At 42.4% G+C, this 26858-nt stretch overlaps 1 protein-coding gene and 1 pseudogene across 1 annotated transcript in view; both read right to left on the reverse strand.

Moving 5' to 3' along the window:
* Myo3b (myosin IIIB) overlaps positions 1-26858 on the reverse strand; it is a 453146-nt gene that overhangs the window by 43218 nt on the left and 383070 nt on the right. The window lies entirely within an intron of this gene.
* Positions 11764-11920, reverse strand: LOC117283453 (annotated as a pseudogene).

Consider the following 26858-nt stretch of genomic DNA (forward strand, 5'->3'; position numbering starts at 1 on the left):
GTGCAGCACCGAGGATTGAACTTTGTACCTTGTGCTTGAGAAGCAGGTGTGGCACCACTAAGATAAATCTCCAGCCTTCTTTCAGTTTTGATTTCAGAACTCTGGTCCAAAAGTACATTGGAAATGAAGAAGCCACATGTCAGATGAAGTCATAATTCATTTTCTTTAAGAAAATGATTTCCATGGAATGTACTGTTTTTTGGCTGTCTATCTGAAGCAGGATTCAGCAGTCCTAACTTTTCCAAAACAAACACGTCACATGCTCACACACACAGTGATACACAGAATCTTGTCTATGAATGTCATAAAATAGAGGAAAAGGTCTTTTCTAGATAGGGTTTTTGTGATAAACTATTCATAAAAAAGTTGGAGATTTGTACATGAAGTCATTCTTGAACTTTATATTTCCATTATTGTAGGATAGTCTGGGGAAATTTTTTGCTTCATGATTGTATATTCGTTTAAAAAAATTTAATTAACTGACACATAAAGATTTGCATATTCATGGGGTACTACATGATTTTTTTCCCTCTTTGTATATATTGTGTAATGTTTAAATCAGGTCAGACATATCTCCTCAAACATGTATCATTTCTTTATGGTGAAAAACACTGAAACTTTTTCCTAGCTTTTGAAATGTACAGGTTACTGATCTGTACAGTCATCCTCCCATGCAAAAACACACCACACTATCTCCAGCCTATCTAACCGTAACTTGGCAGCACCCACTGATCAGACTCTGCCTTTCTTCCTCCTCCTATTCTCCCCAGCCACTGTTAAGTCCCTTCTACTCTCAATTTCTATGAGATGAACATTTTTATATTCTACATATGAGTGAGTCCATACAGCTTTCGTGGCTTATTTCACTTAGCATGATGACCCCCATTTCCATCTGTGTTGTTGCAAATGATGAAATTTAATTCTTTGTTATGGCTGAACAGTATTCCATTATGTATATGTACCACACTGTCTTTATCCATTCATCTGGTGACAGACACTTAGGTTGTTTCCATTTCTTGGCTATTGTAGGCAGTGCTGCAATGAATAAGCAAAGTGCAGACATCTAGTTGACATATGGACTTCATCTCCTTTGGATATATATGGGGTTGTTGGATCCCATGGTAGGTCTACTTTAAATTTTTTTAGGAACTTCCATACTGTTTTCCATAATGGTGGGGGTCCCCTCTTCTGCACATCCTTATCAGCACTTGTTAACTTCTCACTTTTTAAGATTATCCATTCAGGGACTGGGGATTTAGCTCAGTGGCACTGTGCCTGCCTTGCAAGCGCAAGGTCCTGAGCTTGATCCCTGGTTCATCCTGGAGTGAGGTGATATCTCATTGTGGTTTTGATTTGTATTTCTCTGATAATTAGTGGCTGAGCATTTTTTTCATACACTCAGTGGCCATTTCAATGTCTTCTTTGGAAAAATATCTATTGTATTTAGGTTTATTGCTCATTTAAAAAATCAAGTTGGGCTGGGGATTTAGCTCAGTGGTTTCACTGTTTGTCTCACAAGCACAAGGTCCCAAGTTTGATCCCTGGTACAAAGCAAAAAAATTCAAAATCAAGTTGTCTTTTTGCTATTGAGTTTGTTGAATTCCTTACATGTTCTAGATATTTAACATCTTGTCACAGCTATACTTTGCAAATATTTTCTTATTCTGTAGGTTTTCTCTTCATTGTATTTTTTTTTAACTCAGCAGAAGCTTTTTAGCTGATGTGATTGCATTTATCTATTTTTGCTTTTTATTTCCCATGTTTTTGAGGTCTTACCTAAAAAATCATCGTCCATTCCAATTTCCTGAAACATTTTTCTTATCTTTGGAGGAATTTTTAAAATGAAGAGTGATTTAGCAAGGACCATCATAACTAGAAAGTTATCTGTTTCCTAAGTACAAAGTTTATACACTGACTTTTCTTTTTCATTGTCCCCCCTTTTTTTGTGGAATGGGAGATTGAACCCAGGGATACTCTTGTCACTGAGCTCTATCGCCAATTCTTTTATTTATCTATTTATTTATTTATTTTTGGTACTGGGGATCAAACTTGGGTCCTTGAGCTTGTGAGGTAGGCGGCAGCACTGAGCTAAATCCCGATCCTTTTTATTTCTTATTTTAAAACAGGGTCTCAAAAAACAAACAAACAAACAAACAGGGTCTTACTAAGTCAGGTTGTCCTAGAACTTTTGATCCTCCTGCCTCAGCCTCCTGAGTAGCTGGGATTGCAGGCATGTGCCACCATCTGGCCCATGATTCTTCTTGAATCAGGACAAATCTATGAAAACATCTAGAACATAATCTAATCCCACAGACGTTAGAAGATGTTCATTCGCAAACACTTCTTTTTCTTTTTTTCAGAAGAGAGACAGGCCCAGAGATGTTGAATGGTTCATTTCAGATCAAATGGCAGATTAGGAACTCAAGCCTAGGTCTTATATCTCCTGCTCTAGCAGAGATGTGCATGTGCTAGATCAAATGGCAGATTAGGAACTCAAGCCTAGGTCTTATATCTCCTGCTCTAGCAGAGATGTGTGTGTGTGTGTGTGTGTGTGTGTGTGTGTGTGTGTATTTTAACTATAGCATATTGTCTTTCTTAACAGGAATCTTGTTTTTAAAGTCAAATGTCTATACAGAAACTCAGTGAAAACATATTATTTGGTTTAGCAAATTAATATTGCTTGCAGAGTGTTCCAACAGTCTTATAAGACAGTTTTCAGGAACAGAGTGCAGAGCACAGGTCTGCTGCCCTGCTCTTGTCAGAATTAAAATAGGTTTTATTCTGCTGCACATGGTGGCACATGCCTGTAATCCCAGCACTTGGGAGGCTGAGGCAGGAGGATCACTGTGAGTTCAAGGCCAACTTGGACTATATAGCAAGACTCTGTCTCCAAAAATTTAAAAATTTTTCCCTGGCTGGATCCAACACATCTACTTCCTGTTTTCTTTGCATAATCCATATTCCACAATATGGCAGAATGTGAGTCTGTGAGGTTCTTTTGCATTATCTCATTTCTGATTTATTGATTAATGAGCAGATGTCACTGGAAGTTAAGTTTTAAGGTCTTACATCGCTCTCCCTTAGACTTTCTAATACTGCAGGAAATCTACCCATGGCAACTCAAACAATTGATCTAAAATAATTTTGGAAGTTCAGCCCAGTTCAGCTGGACTTTACATACTGTTTACATTTGATCTTAGAGTTTACTTATATTCTTTCAACTGGCAAAGCTTAATATAAAATGTAGCTCTCACCTTTTGCTATTGATGAACTTACTGTCCCCTGCACTGGTATTCTTTTCCTCAGTCTTGAGGGAATTAAGTTATTAGAATTTTACAAATTTTTAAATTTCTCCCATAAATTTTAAAACTGTTGTTGTTTTTGTTTTTGTTTTTTTGTATAATATGCTACCTATGCTAGACCAGAATCTGGTATAAACTGGTTGTCTGGTTTAGCATTGAATTTTAATTTTTATTATTTGAAGTTAATACCTTCATATGTCACAATATTCTGCAAAGAATACGGCAACTTCTGGGTACTTCCGGATATACTGGAAAAAATCTAAATGTCACTGACTCATGACCAATTTTAAACAACCACATATACAATTGGAAAAGAATCATTATTAAATAAATGAGTGGAACAATTTGATATTATTATGCAAAAATACCATGTAAATTCAAACACTGTAACATTTGTCCTATATGCAGGGTACTTCACTGGATATAGTGAGGAAATCATATTGAAATAAAACAGAGGCCCTGCTCTTAATCTAGTAGAGGTCATTGAATCTTTTTTTAAAATTACTTTTACTGGTACATTTTGGATACACATAATGATCACATTCATCATAGGGAATTTATACCTGTACATAATATATCTTGATTCTTCTTTTTTCTCTAACTCCTCCCCTCCCTTCAACTCTCCCCCTCATTATTTTGTTGTTGTTAGAGCAGATCTCATCTCATTAACTCTGAGAAACCTCTGAGATTCTTGGGACTATTATAACGAATGAACATAATCCACATAAATGGATTTTTCTCCTGCTTCTGGACACTACAAGTCCAAATACCAAGCCGTCAGCAAGGCCACACTCTTTTCAAAGGCTCTCCTTCCAAAGGAGAGAATCTTTTCTCACATCTCACAGCTGCTAGTGGCTCTGGTCATTCCTTGGCTTGTGGCTGTATCACTCCAGTTTCTGTCCCTTTGTCTTCAGATGGCCTCCTCCATGTCTTTTACTCTTTTGTCTCATAAGGACACTTGTCATTGGATTTAGAGCTGACTTCATTATCTTGAATAATCTTCTCTAAAGATCCTTAATGGCAACTGCAAAGACCCTTTCTCTAAATAAAGTCAGAGTCACAGGTTTTTAAGAGTGAGGACATGGGATACTATCCAACAACCTACACAATGAAGCAAATATGATTTTCTTGGGTGTTTTTGGTTTTTTCCCCTTCTGGTACTGGGGATTGAATCTAAAGCCTCATGTTTGCTAGAAACAGTCTTGATAAGTTTCCTAGGCTGGACTTGAACTTAGGATCCTTGTGCTTTAGTCTCCCTAGTAGCTGGGATTACTGGCCCATGCTACCAGGCTTGGCTTATTGCTTGCATTTAACTGTTGAATTCAGAATATATCACACATCCTGGATTGTGCAGCCTGCGTGCTTAGCTGCCGAGCCATAGCACCTCTGTAATGGAGCCATCGCGTCTCCTTCTCCAGGGAAGTTAGCTGAGCTCCGTGGACAAGATTCAGGCCAGCAAAAATGTGACACAGATGTCAGATGCCTCTCTGTGAAGCCCTCCCCCAGGCAGCAGACTTGCCCACATTCCCCTTGCACAGAGTGGGCTGCAATTGAGAATAATCAAATGTTCTAGAAAGATGGCCTTAGAGCCTGGCGGTTGAAGGCTTATACTTGTGAGTTGAAGGAGGTGGTGCCATATGTGATCATCATTCCGAAAGAGCGATTTCTTCCTGGGTAGGTGAGCCTGGGTCTTAGACTCAAAGCTGTTTCATTTCAGATGCCCATTTTTGGATTGGGTCTTTAAATTTAAGGGGTCTGATTTTTTTTGAGTTCTTTATATATTGTAGGTATTAGTCCTTTGTCTGAGGAACAGCTGGCAAATTTTTTTCCCACTGTAGGTTATGTTAGGGACCTGATGCTGCCATCACAGGCTGCATTTTCCTGGTGCTTCTTGGCTCTTAAAAAGACCTCATGCTCTTTAGTTTTCCTCCCCCTCAAGGTCACAGTGGTCTGGAGGAGCCAAACCTGTTTCTGCAGGACCGAACCCATAAGGGCAACCTGGCCTGTGATAGGTTAAAGGTAGCCCGCTTCTCATAAATAAGCAATAGCCCAGCCCAAAACCAATAAAAGGACCTTCTGATCTTTGTTCCTCTCTCTCCTGTCTCTCCTGTCTCTCCTCTCTCTCCTTAACCTGCCTTCCAGAACAAAGTCTCCTGTTGGACCTCTTGGTGTGTGGCCTAGTTGTTGAGCATTGCTGTACCTCTACAGGTTACGTCTTCACTCTCTTGGTGGTTTCTTTTGCTGTGCAAAAGTTTTTTAATAAGATGAGATCCCAGTTATTGATTCTTTGTGACATTTCCTGGATGACTGGAGTTTTGTTTATAAAGTCTCTGCCTATACCCATGTCTTCAAGAGTTCTACCTATTCTGCCTTCCAGCAGATTTAGTGTTTCTGTTTTAATATTTAGATATTTGATCTATTTTGAGTTTAGTTTAGTGCACAGTGAAAAATATGGGTCTAGTTTAGTCTTTGGAATGTGGAAAGCCAATTTTTCCAGTACCATTTATTAAAGAGGTTATCTTTCTTCCAGTGAAAGTGTTTGGCCTCTGTCAAAGATAAGGTGGCTGAGTGTGTTTGGAGTTGCTTCTGCATCTTCTAATCTGTTCCACTGATCCTCTGTCCATTTTTTTGTTCTTTTGCTAATATCTTGCTGTTTTTATCCCCCTACCTCTGTAGTATAATTTCAAGTGAGGGATTAAGGTCACTGAACCTTAAGAAGCTAAGTGACTTATTTAAAGCTGTAAGCTAGTGATGTTAGACTGAAATTAGATTTTTTTTTAAGTTTTCAAGAGGAATATTGAAAATATTTTACTTTTTAAAATATACCTGTTGACTCTGCTTATAGCCAGGTTTTCACTGCTGGGACAAATAGTTTATGTATATAACTTAAAGAAAGGAAGGTTGATTTTAGTTCACAGTTTAAGAAGTTTTTTTGGCTGGCTCAAAGGCAGAAACGTTAAGGTGGAAGGATGTGGCAGAGAAGAGCTGCCCACCTCAGGACATGGAGGAAGCAGAGAGGACGGGAAGAGCCAGAGAGGAAGGGGTCAGGGTACCAGACACAGTCCCCAAGATCACATGTCCACGACCCACCCAGGCACACCCAGAAGTGTATCTTACTGATCTCTCAAGCCAATCAAGTTGATGATCAAGATGAGCCATCCCAGCCGGGCATGGTGGCTCACACCTGTAATCCCAGCACTCGGGAGGCTGAGGCAGGAGGATCTCTGAGTTCGAGACCAGCCTGTGCTACATCGTGAGTTCCAGGTCAGTCTCAACTACATAGTGAGACCCTGTCTCAAAACACCAAAAAAAAAAAAAAAAAAAAAAAAACAATTAGCCATGCCATTCTCACAGGCCATGTTGTATAGCTCAACACTGTAGACATTCCCACAGAAACAAAGACTACAATAAACTCCAGGCTGGAAAAAGATATCAGTGAGCAGGATGAGTTCAATCATATTAAAGTAAAACATTCCATATTATGAATAAGAACACAGGAGAAAAGGAAGTGCCACAGAAAGATTAAAAACAATTAAAAATATACACCCAGAAAAAGTCTAAATCTGTAATGTAGATAAGCTAAGGCAGGAAAGAGAGTCAGCCCTGTGCATCTGCACGCTTCCATCGTGGATCACAAATTGAAGGAGGTGCTAGAGCTTGAACCCAGAACTTTGTGCTGTTAAGCACACATTCTCCTCCCTGCTCTACCACTGAGTTAGGACCTCAGCACCCGCACCCCGATTTTTTAACATGGTGCCCGTGTTGAGCACATACCGACTTTCCCCCTTGTCCTTGTTCCCCCCAAAATATGGTGTAACCATTATTTACATGGCATTCACATTTTATTACCAGGTAATCTAGAGATGATTTGGAATACAGAGGAGGATTTGTGCAGGCCGTATACAAATCATAAGCCACTTTATACAAGTGACTTGAGCATCTGCAGGTTTTGGTGTTTGTGGAATACCTGGAACCAATCCCCCTTGGATCTGAGAGAGAGAGAGAGATGTATGTTGAATTACAGTTAGGAGCCGAGATACTGAAAGATGTTCAACAACCTTGATAAAGAACTTCAATTAAAACAATACCGCTTTTCCATTCATTAGAATAAACTCAAAGATCAAAAGACAAGGAGGGACTCAGTCCTGAGTCAGTAGGTTTCACCCTTCCTGAAGGGACTTTTAAGCTAAGCGGCTCACCCACCTCACATACGTGTCTAAGCTCAACCAAACTGTTTGGTGTGTGATACATTGTGCCTACCTCCTTACTGAGCTTTCAAAAGTATATTATGTCCCAAATATAGTTTATATTTAACATAGGTCTCTTTTCTAAGAATCCCTGCATCTTTTGGCTTTGTATTTAAGATCTTCAACACTTCTTTTCTGAGTGTGGAACTTTATAATTAACTGGAGCTAAATCTGTCAGAAAAAAGAAATCTAGATAGTATTTTAGGAGCCCTGGGAAATACGTACTCTTACTCCCTAACCCTAAATCATCACATAGTGGTTGTGCATTTGCTCAAGCCCTTACTGATAGCCAATGAGTTGAATTTAGTCAAACTGTTATATAACTTCAAACACTAAATATAAAACCTTAGCTTGCAGTTTTATTCAAGCCAGCATTACCAGATAAATACAACACCCAGTTGAATTTGGTAACAATTCTTTTTTAGTTTAAGCATATTCCGTGCACTATTTGAGACATACTTATATTAAAAATGATTGTTTATCTGATGGTCAAATCTGTCTGTGCTATATTTTTATTTAAGTCTGGCAATCTTAATTCACACATAATTGTAAGCCACAAATGAGGCTCCCTGTCCTCTTAGGATCTCAGAGATAGGAAGGCAGGCAGGAAGGAAGGAAATGGCTTCCTGTACTCCACGTGGCTGGCCGAGTTATAGCCAGTTTGGCTGTCAGCCCTTCCTCCTGCACTGTCCTCTAGAATGTAATGTATCACTTACTTTTGCTACACATGTGCCAGCTGGGTTAGTTTCCTAGCAGGTATGCAGGTAGGGAAGACCAATCACAAGGTGGGGCAGTTTAGGGTCTTGGTGCCTGAAGAACAGGCAGGCAGTGTGCTGGGCTTCTGGGAGGAAAGGGAGAGACCTCACTAGGAGAGCTCTTGGCCCCGACCCCTGCTTGAATCTCAGCAGGCATGGATATTTTCTGAGCAGTATGACTGCTGATCTAATTGCCACTTTGTGGATGATGCATTCCCAGCGTCTCTTGCCAAGTAAAACATCCTCTTGAAGCAAACAAAGCATTTAGCATTCTAGATTTACAGATGGCAAATCCCAGATGGGGTTACGGGATATACCCCTGGGGCGTTTCAAGAGGATTAGAGTCATACAATTAATTTATAGAACTCTGCCAACTACTCTGTGCATAAAAGGGGTGCATCATTTCTCTGACCAAAGTTCTCAGGGCATTTGGAGGTGACAGTAACTCAGCTGTCAGCTGGACAATCTTTCTCCTGAACGAGGTTGACCATGCCCCATGGGGCCCCCAAACAGATGACCTATCTATCATCTCTGGCTCTGTGTCTTTTCCCCTGCCATTTCATTTTTATGTAGCAAATTTTATTTTGTGAAATATCTTTTTCTTTTCCTCTCACTTTGGGAAGGACAAATAATCTCAAGGAGATAACAGAGGCAGAAGGAGATTGACAGAGGCACAGCAAGTTAGAAGCAAAGTTAACTGAGAATTCAGGTCTGTCAACCTCAGAGTAGCATTTTCCCTTTATGGTGAATCAGCCCTTCAACTTTTAAAATACTGCCAAGATCAAGGCCTAGACATTAATTTTTTGTGGTTGTTTTTGTTGTTGCAGTACTGAAGATTGAATCCAGGGCCTCACACGTGCTAGGCAAGCAGTCTACCACTGAGCTACATCCCAGCCTGCCACTGGTATTCTAAAAATAAATTTCTTTAGGCACTTCTACAGTGCATCCAGGGTTGAGAACCATAGTACTTGACCATATGAAATCCTACCTTCCCAATAAGAACCACAGTGGCAGAAAGTTAGCAATAACTTACTCTACCTTATACTTGCAGTCTGTAAAAGATCTTCCCAATAGGATGGAAATTACTCACCTCCCCCAATATGTCCTGGGACCTGGGCTACTTCAGGGACAGATGTTCAGAGTCTTGAAAGGAAGGAGAAGGGTTCATTTTGTCTTGGCAGTACAGATTTACAAATGTAAGTCCTGACATGGGAGATAATCCTCTGGGGTTTGATGTCTTGCTTTTATTTATTTGTTTGTTTTATTTATTTTTGGTCTTTTGGAAAGAGTCTCACTACATAGCTCAGGCTGGCTTCAAACTTATCATCCACCTACCTCACCTTCCTGAGTGCTAGGATTACAGGTGTACACAGGACCTCTGGCTTGCTTCTTGCTTTTATATTGGAGGGACCCAAGGCCTAGGGAGCTTAGATATCTCTGCTGGTCTCCCATGAGAAATGCAGCTAGGCCTCAGGACTCAATTCAAAATCTTAAAGTCTAGGTTATGGCTTATCATATGATAGATAGATAGATACTCCTTTCCTGAGACTTTCTGAGACATTTTCACCTCACCAAGTCTAACTTCAGGAGGAATGAAGGCATCCAGTGGCTTCTGTAAAACAAGCACATATATACACACACACCCAGAAACAGATTTTCTCCTGGGATGCCTGTTATTCAGATCTTGCTTTCTAAGATGAAAGGAAAGCTACAAATTTTCCCAGTTGCCATGTTGTGTCATGAACAATCTTCTTCAAAATTGTAAAAACTGCTACAAAGAAAACATCCCTGAGTTAAATTAGAGCCTGTGGAAGATGCTGGAGTTATAAATCGCCTAGGTGGACTATTCTACTTATTAGGGAGGTGGCAAGAACTTCTCCCAAAAGTTCAGGGTCTGAGCCTGGCACACACTCAACAAATAATGAATGAAGAATGAATGAACAGCAACTATTTACCGTTCTCGTGAAGAACTAACTCCTCCATCTATGTGACTACACCTTGGTTCTCAGAGTTTTAACCAGTATGTTGTTAACAAGGCTTGTAGTAGGAAGAAGGCCTCTTCTATCCTGGGATAGGAGGTGAGAGAGATGAAACCTGCCCTTGATTGTTTTTTTATTAAACTCAGGCACTTGGCTAGCAAGTCAGGTAGCGGAACCACTGAGCCAAATCCCCAGCCCGAAATCTGCCTTTGAAAAACAATATTCATTAGTATTTTTAAAAAGTGGCCATTCAATATTTTCCTGAGAATATTTATTTACTTTTTAAACTAAAACTTTTTATTCATTTATCTAATTTGGATTACAGCTTCTCCTCCCATATAATAATAAAATCATAAATATTTTTCCATGTGATTAGCCTACTTTTGAAATAGTATCTGCCTTGTAGAGTTCTGTTTGTTAAAGTAATAAATGAGCGTGATGTTTAAATAGGATAAGCTGTAAAAAGTCTAATTTTTTTTGACCCTCTGATCCCTTTCTCTTAACAGTAGCAACTGCTGGAAAAAGTTTCTTATCTATCTTTCAGAAACAGTCTAAATGCCATAATTTCTAATGGCTGTATGACATTTCATTTTATGGGTGAATTATGATTGATTCATATTATTTTCCGTTTGGGGCATAGAAGTTATTTCTGATGTTTTTCTGTGATAAACAATGTTTTTAGGAACACACCCAGACTTAGATCTTTGACAAACCCACATATTTCTTAGGTCAAATTTCTAGAAGTAGAACTGTTGGCCAAAGAGAATGCATGGTTAAAACACAATTTTTCTCTACTTGCTATCTAGAAAGAGTGCAGCACAAAACTCTTCTGCCTTCTGTACCTAAGATGATCTATTTTGGCAGCCCTCATTGGCAGGGGACAGATCTTTTTGAAGAAGTCCAACCATTCAGTAGGTGCATAAACAGCCCCTGATTTGTGTTGTAATTTGCATTCCATTGACCACACGAGTGGATGCTGTTCCCTCACTCTCCTGCCTATGTTCATAAACCATCTGTGTTTCAAGGTTCCTTTCAAGCCAGAAGCAGAAGTAGAGTTCACAGGTCCTAGCCGGAGCTAAAGCCTTGCACGAGGTCATGTCCTGTGCACTCAGCGGTAGATCACTCGGTCCCATTTGCACCATTAACTGTTGCACATATGCCTATTTTAAAAATTAGCATGTGGTAGAGGAATATTTCTCACATTTCCATCATCTACCTCTTAAACATTTTTTGTTGTTGTTGCTATTGTTTTTGAGACAGGGTCTTACTATGTAGTTGAGACTGACGTGGAACTCACTATGTAGTCCAGGCTGCTCTCAAACTCACAGCGATCCTCCTGCCTCAGCCTCCCAAGTGCTGGGATTACAGGTGTGTGCCATCACGCCCAGCTACCTCTTAAACATTTTTACTATATGCAAGATCACCTTAATATTTTTTAAATCAACTAGTTTCTTTTTAGTTAAATTCACTCCTTTAAAAATGAAGTTTTATTAGCACTGAAAGTGAAAAATCAGTGTCATTTTTCAGAGATAGAAGTAAGCCATGTAGTAAATTAAAATGAAAACAAAGCAATGTTATTACATCTGAGCTAGGTTCTGTTTCTTCACTTGATCTTAGCCAAAAGGCCGAGAAGCGATAGGTTCTGTTTCTTATAGGCGGTTCCGGGTTTCTTGAAAGGTTTGTTAAGAACAAGTGAGGAGCCAGGCCTGGTGGCACATGCCAGCAATCCTGTCCCTCAGGAAGCTGAGGGTGGAGGATTACCACAATTTTGGGGCCAGCCTAGGCTACACAGTGAGTTCAAGGTCAGCTTGAATTACATAGTGAGGGAGACCTTGTCTCAAACAAACAAACAAAAAACAAACACACAAACAAAAATGAGTAAATGTGAGAGGAATTTAAGGCATTAGAACCACTGAGCATTTCTCCTAAGGTTCGGGTTTACCAATTGACTCAAATTTATAAATTGATTCAAGTATGGGAATTGATTGAGAGGTCACAACCCTGTTTCTGTGATTCAAACTAGACTTCAGTTCACTTGTCTTAGAACACTTTTGCTTAGATAAAGGTCTACACGTAGGGACCTCTGATCACTTAGCTATAGGTCTCTGTGGATCAGCTTATTCTGACTGCTGTTCACATGGTAACCCTGCCCATCTTGTCTTTGATGATAATATATTGTTTCTTGGCCTTTGGCCCCAGTAGGATCCAATAATCCCATTCCCAATAAAGATTCTGCTCCAATGACAGCAGTTTCTATTGCAATTTCTGACTTACAGAAAGTGACTATACGGCTCTTCAAGCGTGCTGGGATTCTCCTCACAAATTCCTTTTTCATGGTCATGGTTAAAGGTATGTCCTTTTTCCATACCCTGGGGAACAGGCCTTATCCAATCAATCCAGTCCAATATTTCAATCTCCCAAGATTTTGGACACTTTTCTCTATAGTACACCAAAGCAGTTCTGGCATCTCAATTTCATTTAGTGTCATTCACATTTTGGTTTGCGTTTCGGCCAACCAACCAAATTTAGAGCCCTTCTAACCCTCTGGGCTACAGCACTGAAACTAGAATCTCTGCTTAGTATACTCATATTAAAAAATTCAGCTCAAGCCAACTTTGTATTTCTTCTGCCACTATCCTACACCCTTAATATTCACCCCCACACATAATCTCTGCATTTTACCTGTACAAATTGGAAAGCTCTTGCAGTTATTTTGAAGTGTAGCTTAGTACCTCGTTGGTCCCCTTTTGGGATCCACTGGGACTTAAAGTCTCATTAGAGGTCTAGAAGCAAAGAGAGGTGGTGAGGTGGGACCCAAGGAGAATGAGCATTTTCCAGGGCACTGTGTCCTCTTTTTTCATTTCTTTGCCATAGAGAACTTCATTGTACTTGATTAAGTTTTGACTTTGACAAAAAAAAAAAAATACACACACACACAGTACCAAGGATTGAACTCAGGACTTTGTGCTTGTCAGACAGGCATGGTGTCACTAAGCTATACCCCCGGTTCCTCCTTATATGTTCTTGCTCTCAAGTTTGCCAAAGATCATGTAGTTCAAGTGCAATAATACTGAAAAATAATTTTGTATCATTAAAAAGAAATCATATTGAGTGAAATAAGGCAGATTCAGAAAGACAAGTATTGTGCATTCTCCCTAATATATGGAATCTGAAAAAGATAACAAAGAAGAAGGAAAACTTTTTATTTTTTTATTTTTTTGTGCTATCAGGGATCAAACTCAGGACCTTGTACTTGCGAGGCAGGTAGTGGAACCACTGAGCTAAATCCCTAATGAGCAAAATAAGATTATTATTAGACAAGAGAAAAGGACTAAAAGGGAGGGGAAGGAGGTATAAATGTGGGAAATGGGGGAATGGATATGATCAAAACATATGTATTGAATACCCCAAAAATATGAAACTAGGAGAACGGTGGGACAAGGAGTAATAGGAGTGAAAATGATCAAAGTATGTTATGTGCATGTACAAATCAGTCAAAATGAAACCCATTAATCTCTATAACTCATAAGAGTGAAAACCAATCTGTGTAGTTTGACATTATTCTTTAGTTTTTATGCATATTTAGAGAAACCTTTCTCCTTAAAGGAATCTGAAGAACTTAAAATGAAAATTGAAAGACAGGTAATATGCTTATTACAATTAAATGTTATTTATTGTCATACCCATATGCTATTTGGAATCAACTTGGATATCACCAACTGCCCATGTTCCACACTCAGAAACATGAGTGCTGAGGGGTGGGTGGAAAGCTTTGGAATTGGTAAAACCTGAGTATGAATAGTAGCATCTACTATAGGTTTGAACTTGGTGATCATCACCCCCGCCCCTTCCTTGCAGGGTAAGGATGACAGATGCATGAAAAAGGAAAACACACCAGAGGCTTTGCAGATGCTGCCAAGGTGCTGTGGGTAATTCTTGCTATGCTAGAGTGGTTCTCCACCTGGCTCCACATCAGAATCACCTGTACGCTTTAAAATAATATAGATGTGGCCAGGGAAGTACCTCAGTGGCACTGCACCTGCCTTGCAAGCACAAGGGTCTTGAATTTGATCCCATTTTTTTTTTTTTTTTTTGGTACCGGGGATCGAACTCGGGTCCTTGCACTTGCAAGGCAGGCCACTGAACCTCTGAGCTAAATCCCCAGCCCCCAATTTTTTTTTTTTTGGTCTCACTATGTAGTTGAGTCTGACTGGAACTCACTATGTAGCCCAGGCTGGTCTTGAACTCACAGTGATCCTCCTGCCTCAGCCTCCCCAGTGCAGGGATTACAGGCATGTGCCACCACGCCCAGTTACCAATAAATTTTTTTAAAAATTAATTAATTAGTTAATACAGATGCTCCAACCTCACCTTAGTGATCCTGACTCAAATAGGGCTAAAATAAAGCCTGCCCCTCTTCCAAGTGACTTTACACTGTAGCCAACATTGAAAAATTCCAGAGATTTAACCTCTTCCTCCTCATTTAGACTGATTTTGCAGTTCAGCTACATTCCATGATCTCAGAGAAGTTTTAATGGGGCAAAAGGAATTTTGGAAAGGGATAGTGCCCCAGAAGAGCTCTGGACACTGGGTTAGAGTTAGGGTTAGCATTTATGTGTGCTGGGAGTGACATGAAATGGCCTGACCCCAACGCAGATGCGAGGGTTCTTCATTTCTCTGGACACTGGAAAAATCATTTCTATTATTCCAAGAGAACAGTTTTGCTAACCATGGAAATATTATCTCTAATTTCCACAAAGTAAGTGGCTGTTTAGTGCTCTTCCAGACACTGTAATAAATAAATGACAAAGTCAAAAAGTCATTCTGACCTGGTAAGATTTTCTTTTTTTTGGTACTGGGGATTGAACTCGGGTCCTTACTCTTGCAAGGCAGGCCACTGAACCACTGAGCTAAATCCCCAGCCCCTGGTAAGATTTTCTTAAAGCAAACATAAATGTAGGGCAAAAATCCTAATGTCTCTGGAGGGTTGGAACCAGCTGAAAAAATTTAAAAGGCAAACAATGTTATGAGTGTTTTTTGGTTTTTATTTTGTTTGCTGTTCTGGGGATTGAACCCAGGGGCACTCTTTCACTGAGCTATGTCTTTAGCCCTTTTTAAATTTTGAGACAGGGTCTTGCAAAATTGCCCAGGCTAGCCTCAAATTTTTGATCCTCCTGCTCCAGCCTTCTGAGTAACTGGGATTACAAGCACGTGCCACTATGCAAGGCAACATCTTATGTCTTTGTATTTACATAGTACTTAGAATGTTTGCTTCTTGTCACACCTTTGATTTTAGTTTTTATATTGCTTATTCTGAAGCCTCACCATTTCTCTCAAGAATAGCTACTGTTTCCTAATCTCAGCGGCAAGTGGGACAAGAATTTAGGTGAAAATAATTATCCAAGTGGTGCCCATTGGGAAAATAGCATTAATTCAGCCTTTTGAAAACTGTCAACAGAAGAACTCAGAGACCTGGCCCCATGCTTGCTTTGGAACTTGTGTGGTGGCAAAGGCAGCTGTGTGGGAGGTGTTATTTCTGCAGCTCCTAATAAGATGCAAATCACCTCCTGAACTACTGGGGAGCTGGGAAACAATGCCCTGGGTAAAAGAAGATAAAGGGAGGAATGAAAGAATCTCTTTGAAGGCTGGAACAACATTTTAAATGCTTGAGAATATAGGACACCAGATAGTAATGGTTTTACTAAAGTAATTGCAACCGGGTCTTTGATTTCCTGTGGCAGGGGACCCTGGGGTCCTCACCCCAGCTCTGTCTCACTTCCCTAGTTCTGGTGGTGCTGGCTGGTCAGTGCAGTGGAATGGGCACTGGACTTGGTGGCAGAGTAGTGGTGGAGTCGGAAGACCTGTGCATACATAGTTCAAATTCTGTCGCTTCGAGATATTCAACCTTGGGTAAATCCCTTACCCTGTTTGGGCCACCACGTTTTATCTGTAAAATGAGGACACTGAAGCGATATACTGGCGGTGCAGCAGATCACACCTGTTCCGGCCTGGAGACTTTGAGCTGCTCTCTTAGAAGTCACACTTCTTAGAGGCCTCTAAGAGCAGTGAGGGAGGTGCCTGATGGGGTTCTGTTGCCTGGAGCCAAGGCGCAGGCAGGAAATGGGAGAGAGGCTCTTTAAGGTCCCAACTTTAGGGAGCTCTAAGTGCAGAGTAATAGCCACTTAACCTCTGGGGGGGGGGGCTCATCTGTGAAATGGATATAAATGCTTTTGACCCTCAGTGTGTTGGGATTTAAACATTAATCAAACAAAGTACAATCCAGGCATGGTGGTACATGCCTATAATTCCAGCACTTAGGAGACTGAGGCAGGAAGACTACCATGAGTTCAAGGCCAGCCTGAACTACACAGTGAGAACTTGACTCAAAACAAAACCAAACTACCTCCCTACTCCACAAAAAAACATTCTGGCTTCAGAGGGGCAAGTTCTTTTTAAATACATCAGAATTTCATTCTAAAAGGAATCATTCATACAAAGAGAAATGCTGCATGAGATGGGTTTATCTGAACCCCTTTTCAGGTCATTGGCTTTCTGGTGGACTAAAATAGCTTATTATAATCCCACCTACTCAGCCTCTGCCCAGCTGTGAGCAAAACTGTAATGCACAGGTCAGTATTGCACAGCTGAACAAACATCCAGCCAGCTCCCTCAATTCTAAAGTATTTATACATAGAGAGGGTAGTTATTAGTATGTACATTGTGGTTTGGGAGAGTATACACACATGACTGGCAGGTTTATGTTGTATGGTATGTGTGTGTGTGTCTGTGTGAGCACACGTGTGCACAGCCTACCAATCAGAAATACAGTAGAAAAGAGTAATAGGCCCAAATGAAATCAGAGGTATGACTTTCCTTTTGCATTAATGAGACACAAAAATAAAATCAATTATTCAGGGAGAAAAATTCCAGTATTGCACTTCTTCTGATCTCTAGAAAAATAGTATCTGGAAGAAAGAAATATTAAATAGCAAGTAGTTCTGTTTGAATTACTTTCCTACCTTGTGCTGAATTTTACAATGAATTTCTTCAGTATGTTAAAAAATTCAATGTTGTCCCAACTATCAAGTAGACATTTAAAGATTTATAAAAAGGATGGGACATAAACCTTCCAGTTCTTTACTCCAACCAAGAAGTTAGACTTCATTTCTTCAGGGTCACACCAAACAATAAGATTTCTCTGCCTTGTTTCCTTACAATTGAGCTAATTAAATGCCTAAAATCATGACCTTGGGCCCTCCCTGTCCTGAGTCTCTATATTGGACCCAAGATCCTCCAACAGAGGACTGTTCAACTTATTTTCCTTTTACATCTCCATTCTCTGAGTCACTTACCTGATCAACTTAGTTGTAAGCACATACGTCACCAAAAACGAGCCAAGCTTAACAAAAGAAAATATTTTAAAGCTATGATCGGCATCTCTGAAAATGAGGCTCTCCTCTCCTGTGTCAGACAAGTGATTTAGGTCTTGAGGAAATTAATCATCACCTTCCCTCCGGCATCTCTGTCTTGATTTTACTTTTATTTTTATTTATTTATTTTTTGTACCGGAGATTGAACTCAGCACTTTGTGCTTGTGAGGCCAATGAGCTAAATCCCTGGCCCTGTCTTGGCTACATATATATGATGTACATGAGCTACTCTGGCTGCCAAGTTTGATCAGACTAAAAGATAGCTTCACTGCAATTTAAAGTTCCAAATGGAAATATTTCAGAGAGTTTATCAGTAATCTTTAGCCCTTGACCCCTGAAGGAAATATAGTATTCATCCAGAGTCTTGGCTATCTTAGCTTAGTCAACTAAAATATTAACAATTGAAAACCTGGTGCATTTATCTGACAATGGAGAGAAAATCATACTAACATGAGCTGTCCACTGGAGTGATCTTGGACATCAATGATGGTGCTGGGAATCAGGCCACCAGCTCGGAAAGGGTGGGAGGCCCTCGCTGACTTGGCGCCTTCCCACTTCTACCTCTCACCAGCCTTTTATCGTGCATGAGCTGGGGATCCAGCAGAGAGGGGTTAAGTGGGTTGAGGAGTTGGTCCAGCCGGGGGTCATTAGCAATCAAGGACCATCATTAAAAGGCAGCAGGAGACTAAGGGTCTCTGACGGGCTTGGCTCCAGGCACCATCTGGAAGGAGAGAGGCTGTGGAAGCTGGACTGAAGAAACAAAAACAAAAATAAAAAGACTTCACGGAAGTCCCTTCTTGAGGATACAGACATGAACAGTTATGTTATTTCCTACAGGAATCCATGAAATTTATTTTCAAAGCGGTCTAATTTTGAGAGTATGGTCAGCCAGCCACATGTCCAGGTCATCTGGCTATGATGGGCTAGTTACTGGCTGGGTTGAAACTAGCCTATGACCAAATATATGGCCAGGAAACTCCTAATTCTTTGATGGTGGGTAGTGATGGTAACATACATGCTGAATAATGAGGTGCCTTGCATATTATATCAAATAACACATCAACTGTATTCCACATAATGTAGTACAATCTAGGACTAAAAAGAAAACCGTGGCAACTTTACTAAGGCTGGATCCAAGTTGATCAGTTCAGATGTATTTTTAAAACAGTGAAAGCTAAAATAAGCTTTAGATAGTTTCTAAGGTAATTCCAAGGCAGTTTGTACAAGAAACTGGTAGTTGGAAGGGTTGTATTTGCATATACCTGGTCACTGGCTTTATTTACATTATTGATTAAATTGCTTTTATCTTTTTTTTCCTTTATTTGGGGGGCTTTTGAGTCCTTTTTCCTCTCCCTCTTATCTATAAATAAGAAAAAATATTTAAAAATAGTAATTTTTATTTCTTTTGATCATAGAGACCAGAGATGCCCCATAGTGTGATCTTTAAGATACACTGCATATTTAATGTATACAAGCTTCTAATCTCTTGTCTGAATCATTAACATAGTTGAATTCTAAGAAGACTATGCATTCCAGTGCATTCTTATGTGGTTTTAACACTCTTCTTGAGTATACCTTTTGTTTTGATAAAGCATCCAGTGTAAGGGGAAAAAGGCAGGATTGTATTTGTTTTTAGATAGGAAAATACTTTCCTAATATCGCTGACACTACCCCCATGAAGTTTTTGGCAAGTTTCTAGATGCCTGGAATGGAGAAAGTCAACAAATAAGGGAATAGACACTCAGATACAGCGTCACCAGAGTGGTTGAGTCAGGTGACCCTGGCTGCTGACCCAGGCCGGGGGCATCATTTGAAGGGGTACTGAAGGTGCACGGCAGACTTGCAGAGATGCAAGAGTCTGAATGTTGAACTTGGGATCATTTTTAATCATCTTATCCTAAACTTTTGAGAATTCACACCCACAGTTGGCCAGCCTGTCAAAGACAGCATGTAATTAAAGGTTACACAGAACAGAGCTGTGCATGTCCTAGGGCTGTAATGCTATGGGCATTAGTAAGAAGCTCGGACAGATCCTATCCTTGAAGGGCTGCACTTGAGCTCACGCTTGTTTTGATGGTTCTTATCGTTCTCATGGAAACTTTCAATTTCTTTAGGGTATAAATAAAATATTGCTACATGAATATAACCTCTAAGCAATAGAAATGCACCCTAGTTAGAGTTATTGAGGGGTTCCTTTTTTTTTTCCTCATTGAGTTTATTGGTACTTTTTAAGTACACAGTACAGTTACATCCATCATCGGGATCTTGTGACCATTTTCTAAAAAAATTAATTGTTTGATTAAAATATCCAAACTTGAAGACTCCTGCCCAATTGTGTACCCGCGCCTCCTCCCTGAGAATGCCAGCTCCGCAGCTGCCCACGGGGAGTCCTCCCGCTGGTCCTCACACCGGTCCCAGAGCTGCTGCACACCCAGCTCTCCGGCCAGGCCCCCTACACGCTCAGCTTCAGCTTCGAGGAGCTCAACACTTGGGCCGGATGAGCCCCCCTCTCCAGGCACAGCAACCTGAGCTGGCCGTCGCAGAACCGCCAGACGCGAGTCTCTCTAGCCTCACTCCAGCATGGAGATCTCGAAGCTCATGGACGAGGAAGAAATGCCGTCCTTGACATGGACGGCTCCTCCGGGGACCCCGATCAAGGCCTCGGCTCTAGAGCTGAGCACAGCCGTCACCCACAGCCTGTCTCCTCTTCACAGACCTCTGGGTCCCGCAGGCTTCCTCCTGCACCTGCCTCTGGTTGTATTTAATGTAAATTCAACTGTTTTTATTTTGAAACGAGTAATTTTCCTTTGGAAGAAAACCCCTAAGTGTCACCTTGAAACACAGCCAGAAGCTTTTGGCAGCAAATTCCCCATCGGGGCTGGGGTTACCTGAACTCTGAACTCAGACGGGCACCTCCCAGTTCTGCTCTGCCCAGAGGCATCCCTGTTTTCCTCCCCTCTATTCTCCCCGTCCCCCAGGTCACTTTCATGACGGTTTGTTTCCAGGTATTAAAGGAATGACATATACAGAAATGTCATCTCACGAGCCCAGCCGGTCATTTGATATGCGCCATCCCCTGTCCTTCAGGACACCGCGGGCATGCATCGCTGGGTCCGGAGCTGCCGGAGTGTACCTGTGAGGATCACCTGGATCACAGTTAGGGAGAAACTCAGTGATTGCTTCTGCTACTTCTTCATTTGGTAGAACATCCCAAAGTCCATCGGTAGCCAAGATCAGCACATCCTCTGCTTCAGGCTCATATCTGGAGAGATCATAGACTCTTACTTCTGGAGCTGAAGACAGGAATGGTTTTACGTAGATGTTTGTAGTCTCAGCTACTCGCTAACTTATTGGGGAGCGGTTCTCCTTGTTTTTCTAAACATCTGTGACAACTTTTGTCTGAACTACCTTCTCAACGTTATCTGCACAGCAAACCACGGGAAGACAGAGATGTGTCTTCTTCAGTGCAGCGGACAGAGTCGGGTCCAGACTAGGAAAATAAAGAAAATGTCTCCCTCCAGGCCAATGTTTGGGCCAGCTTGCCAGCAGCCCTTTATGAGATTGGGAGTTCCTACGCCCAGAGTCCCTCTGGTATGACAAAAGCTGTATCTACCTGCCCTGTGTCCCATTTATCCCATGGCACCTGGGGACAAGTGCAACCAACGTGAACATGAAGTCGTGCTGTTCGAAGCAATCTCAGGACAGACTTTGACAGAAGTACCCAGCTAAGCTGTGTCCAGATTCTTGACCACAGAAACTGAGACATAATAAATATTTGCTATTTTAACAGCTAAGTTTTGGGGTAACTTGCAAGAAGGAGTAGCTAATGAAAACACCCATAATACTTCTCCCTACCCACTGTATCTGTGCTGGCTGCCTTCATGTTTTTGTTTTGCTTTTTGTAGTAGCGGGGATCAACCTCAGGTACTCACAAGGCAGGTGCGGTGCCACTAAGCTAAACCCCTGGCCCTGCTGCTTCTTGCATACAGTACCTTTGTTCCCAGCTCAGGACCTTTGCATTGGCTATTTCTTCCCCACAGAAAGCTTTTCCTTCAGATATCTTTGTGCTTTTCACACACCCTATGCCACATTCTTGATTTGTGCTTTGTTTGCTCACATTCCAATGTACAAGTTATTCTGTCTCTTGTCTGTCTCCCCACGACTCCGTGAGGGCCGTGTTCACAGCTTTCCCCTGGTGTCTGGCACACTGTAAGCTCTGAGTAAACACTTATGTGAGGAGGAGGAGGGAGTTGCTCCATTAAGGAGCTTGGCGTGAAGAGCAGAGACAGGACGGTAGGTGAAGGGCTCATGTTGGGAGGGAGCCTTGTAAAGATACGAGAGACCAGAACTGTGCCTGTGATGGGGAGCCTTCCCCTCCGGGGGTGGGCTGCGGGCCAAGCGTCATCTGTAAGCCTGTTAGGGACAGACTCCAGAATTTGAGATACTCTGGTCTTGAGCCCAGAGAACAGGAGTGAGTGTGGTGAGAGGAGGGAGTGCAGCTCATCCGGGAAATCAGAGCTGCAGCTCGTGATGGGTGCGGTGCCATTATCATTAGGAAATCTCTGTGAGGAACAACCAGAGCTCCTGCCTCATGGCCAGTCTTCAGTCCAGCATCCAGGAATGCAGTTTGTTGATGTGGATAAAGAGCACCACCGAAATGGCTTGCATGTGCTGCGTGGCTTGCCCTGTGTCAGGCAGGGGCCAAGTGCCTTGTAGAAGTGACCTCATTCAATCCTCTAACAGCCTTACAAGTGGAAAATAGTTATCCTCATTTTGCAGAAAGTATAAGTCACATACTCAGGTTTACTTAACTAAGTAGCAGAGAGGAGAGGCCGAGGTTCATCTAGCGCCAAAGCCCATGCCTTTTTGCTATGCTCCATTGCTTTCCCTACATGGCAAGGATGGAGAAAGCAGGAGAGGAAGAGGATTGAAGAGGGCGAAGAAGCCTGAAATAGATGCAGGCAGGGATGGGACGGGGCTGGAGCTAGTCACTGGGAGAGCGCTGCAGGCCCTCCTACCAGTGCAGGTAGCTGTTCCGCTGGTAAGTGGTGTCCATCATACTGATGGACTTTTGAGCAGGACCTGGCTGTTAAGGCAGAGGAAAAAGGATTAATTTGGAGCCTGGTGCTCTGGGTAATGCTCCAGGTAATGGCTGGAGAGGTAGGGGATCACGCTGGGGCTAACTGGACAAGAGACTGGGTGCAATGCGTCGAAGTCACAAAAACCCACAGGACATGCACAGAATACAGGTCTAAAATGATTATTCTAGGGCTTCTGAGCACTGTACATGGAACCATTCAGAAAGCAGTACTTGCAATTTCTCATTTGAACCTGGTGCTGTTTGCAGGACTGAACAGAAAAGTGCTCTTTCCGATTCTTCATTTACATCTGGTGGGAAGCCATGTGGGTCTTTTGATAGGGCAGTTTGCATGTGGTGCCAAGCCAAGCGAGTTCTTGATAGGACAACTGTCCCAATACCTTATTTGCATGAGGGAGAAGCCAAGCCAGGAATTTCAAATACAAAGACCCCTTTCCCTTATCCTCCGGACAGCTCTGAGTCTGCTCACTAACATGCTCTTGTAGCGTGAACTTCTTGATCACCTTCAATAAATGTTATGCCCTTCCACCTTTTTCGTGTGTCTTGTTCAAGTCTTTATCCAGGATACCAAGAACCTGGACAGAATCCCCCAGGGGCCCACCATCCAGGAACAGACAGACTGATGTGTTTGTCAGAGTTGAAAATATCCCGGTGAAGCCTGCCTGTGCCAGTGTGAACTCAGATCCCCAGTGGGTACCGCAGTCCCCAGCTAGCTGGCTGGATCGTGTTCAGCGTACCACTAAAGGGTGACAGGAGGCTGTTTGTGGAGCTCTTGGAAAGTAACAGCAGAGTGAGGTTGGTAGAGACAGTCTGGGGCTGTGCCTAGACTAGCTCCTGAGAGCTGCAGGGCAGTTTGCTGGTGACTGAAAGGTCCAGGTGGACGGAGAGTGGGTAGACTATGGTCATTTCTTCCCTGTTACCAGTGTCACCGGCAGTATGGGGCCTTCATCCCCACTACTCTGCGTGAACCTTTTCCCTTGCCAAGGCCACTTCCCTTCTGATGTACCTACCTATGGGGCACAATCCCTAGAAAGACAGAGTATGAGTTGTCTGTAAAGAGAAAAGAAAGGCACCTATCTGCCTTGTGCTGTCGTACCCCAGAAGTCCAACAGGAAGACCCGAGTAGTGTGGAGTTTCACAAAACCTCGAGCTTGTCTAGCACACATGGCCTCTTCCTCCCCAAACCTGCCCCGGAGGTTAGCTAAGATGGGCCGGGCTCTGTGGTACCCAGGGTCACCATTCCCTCCTCAGCTCCATGGATGCGTGTGGTCAGTGTGTCTGACTTTGTCTTAGTCATATTGCCTGTTGCTGGGACTGAGTATCTGACATCCACAACTTAAAGGAGGAGAGGTTTATTTTGGCTCAAGTTTCCATTCCATGGCTGGCTGGCTCCAAGGCAAGGAGGAAGGGCCTGGGAGGGGGACTGCTGTTCACCCCACTGCCAAATGTAACTTTCAAGTCAGATTTTTTTTCTTTTAGAGATAAGCAACTTCTCCAAACTTCTTCCTGCTGAACAAATAACCAATACCCCCTCCTTTCCTCAGCCCAAAAGAAGTGACAGAATATGCAGATGCCAGCAGCCGCAGGAGGCTGGAGCCTGGTTTCCTTTTCACTAGGAAGAGGAGGGTGAGCAGAAGATAACTGGAAGTGATAAAGCAAGTGTGGAGATGGGCATTCTCTCCCCGCTCCTCTTCCCCTGGGTCAGCTGTGAGCAAGTGAACCTAAGCACATGGCCCAAGTGGCTGACTGGCGCTAACCCCAGAGCAGGGAGCAAAGGGAGAGTTCTGGGAGAGAGCTACTCCCTTTCCCATCCCACCTCTGTGACCCCCCTCTTCGACCAGGCCTCACCTCCTAACAGTACATTCAGCTCTGAACTCTTCAGAGGATTCATCCACTAATGAGCACAGCACCCCATGATCAATCCCCTTCCAAAAGCCCAACCTCTGAACACATACGCCTTTTGGGGGACATTCTAGATCTAAACCACAGCAGATGCCTTTTCTCCCCGATGGTGAAGCCTGTCCCTGATGTTCATCTGATTTTACTCAGGGCCTCCTCTGCAGCCAGGCCTTGTTCTACACACGGGAGGTGTGGCCACGAGCAAAGATTTATGCCTTTAAGGAGATTACAACCAGTGGGGAAAGATACCATAAGCAAGAGGGGTAATGGATAAGTGCAATATTTCCTAAGTTAGAAAGCAATAAAGATTATTTTTATAAAAAGAAAATAGTAGGGCAAATCATAATGACCAGCTCCGCTGTCAATAAGGTCCAAAGAGCTGTCACTGCCGCATTTCGTTTCGAGGGCTGACAACACAACACAACCCCTGCCTGCAAACACACCCCAGAGATGGCCTTTACCCCACTGGGCTGGGCCTGGCCAGTCCTGTGCTCTTCCCTGAGTTCATGGGAGCTAGAGCAAAGCAGGGAGCAGGTTAGGCTGAAGCATTGCTTCATGGCGATCGGTGCACATACAGCTTTGTAGTGAGGGGTGGCTTCCTCCGGGCCCTCTTATCGTCTCAGATGCCACGAGTCAGTGTGACCAGCACCTCTGCTGCTTTATGGGTGAGAGCCTGTGTCCCTGAGAGCTGGCCTGGAGACTGTGATGATAAAAACAACATAGCTTAGACTTTTCAAGAAAGATTCTTGGGCCAAGGGGGTAAGGAGATTCAAAAATTGATTCATGAAATTGGTACATTTGGATGGAATTCCACACAGGAGTGAAAACCCTGCTTCAGTCTGCACATTCTCTGTAGCACAGCAAAACACTCCCATAAGCCCCTGCATAAAGCTACTGGGAGGGAGGACTTGACATCCCATGAACAAGCTGCGATATGGAAATGAACTCTGCTATATCCACGCTTGCTATTTTCAAAGATTAGTACAATGTTATTGCTCGTCTGCCTTGCATGCTGCCTTTTATGTCTTTTATTGAACACAGAAGTAAGTGGCTTTTGAATTCTCCTGTCTTGTCCTCTCCCATTCTGAGGAATGCAGCCTTCAAAGAAAAAATACTGAACTACTCCTGAACCCACTACCAAACTATAAAGTTCCCAGAGGTCCCACTGCTCGCAAGACCCCCGCTTTGTGTATATTTTTCTATACACACTTCCTGAAGTTAAGTTTAGCTGTCATAAGCATTATTCAAGGGGGATATTGTTGGGGATTTCATTTTGTTAGACTCTGGACCTTACCCTTTAAAAAAAAATAAATGCGTTACAAAGCATTTAAGACATAACCACTTGTTGATAGAATCTTTACTGAAACAAGTTACTCCAATGGTGGGTTACATATACTGCGTCTATGTGAGTTATGTAAGTGATTTAGAGGCCGCGTGTTTTTAATCAGCCAAATCTCTGTTTCATAAGGATGTAGGTGGTATCCTTCCAGTTGCCCAGAGGGCTGACCTGCTAATTCTATCCATCGCAGAACACGTTTGTTTGTAGTCCCGATGAATTTGCCACGCTGTTAGCTGGGGTTAATCTGCGATCTTACATGGCAGTCAGTAAAGCACAAGCCACATTTGTCCAGACTCCCCAAAAGGCTAAGAGGCTCAGTGACATCTTGGGCCTCCTAGATCCACGGCTACTTAGTTCAGAGCCTGGTTTCTTTTCTGTGATAATATAGCTTTGGAAAGTACATTTCCAGCTTTTTCTCCATGTACTGAGAAATATAAACTAGCTCCACGTTATAGTAGTTTAGATCAAGAATGACCCTCCCATACATTATTGTTGAGATCTAGAATGGACCGCAGAGCCTCATGTGTTTAAATGCTGAATGAATCATGGGGGCGCCATCGCTGACTTGCTGTTAGAAACAAGGTGGTTAGAGGACAGTCACTGGGAGCATGACCTGGAAGGCTCCTCCCTGTGTCCTCCTCTCACCCTCTGCTTCCTGGCCACCATGATATAAGCAGCTTTCTTCCACCAGACCTTTCAGCTGTGCCTTCCTGCCACGGAGCTGGCCCACTTTGGTCTGAAAAAATGAACCAAAATAAACCTCTCCTCCTTTAAGTTTCAAGTATTGGGTATTGTGTCTCTATGAGGAG

Source organism: Fukomys damarensis, unplaced genomic scaffold (assembly GCF_012274545.1).
Source record: "Fukomys damarensis isolate Sample0158 unplaced genomic scaffold, DMR_v1.0_HiC HiC_scaffold_26, whole genome shotgun sequence".
Taxonomy (NCBI): domain Eukaryota; kingdom Metazoa; phylum Chordata; class Mammalia; order Rodentia; family Bathyergidae; genus Fukomys; species Fukomys damarensis.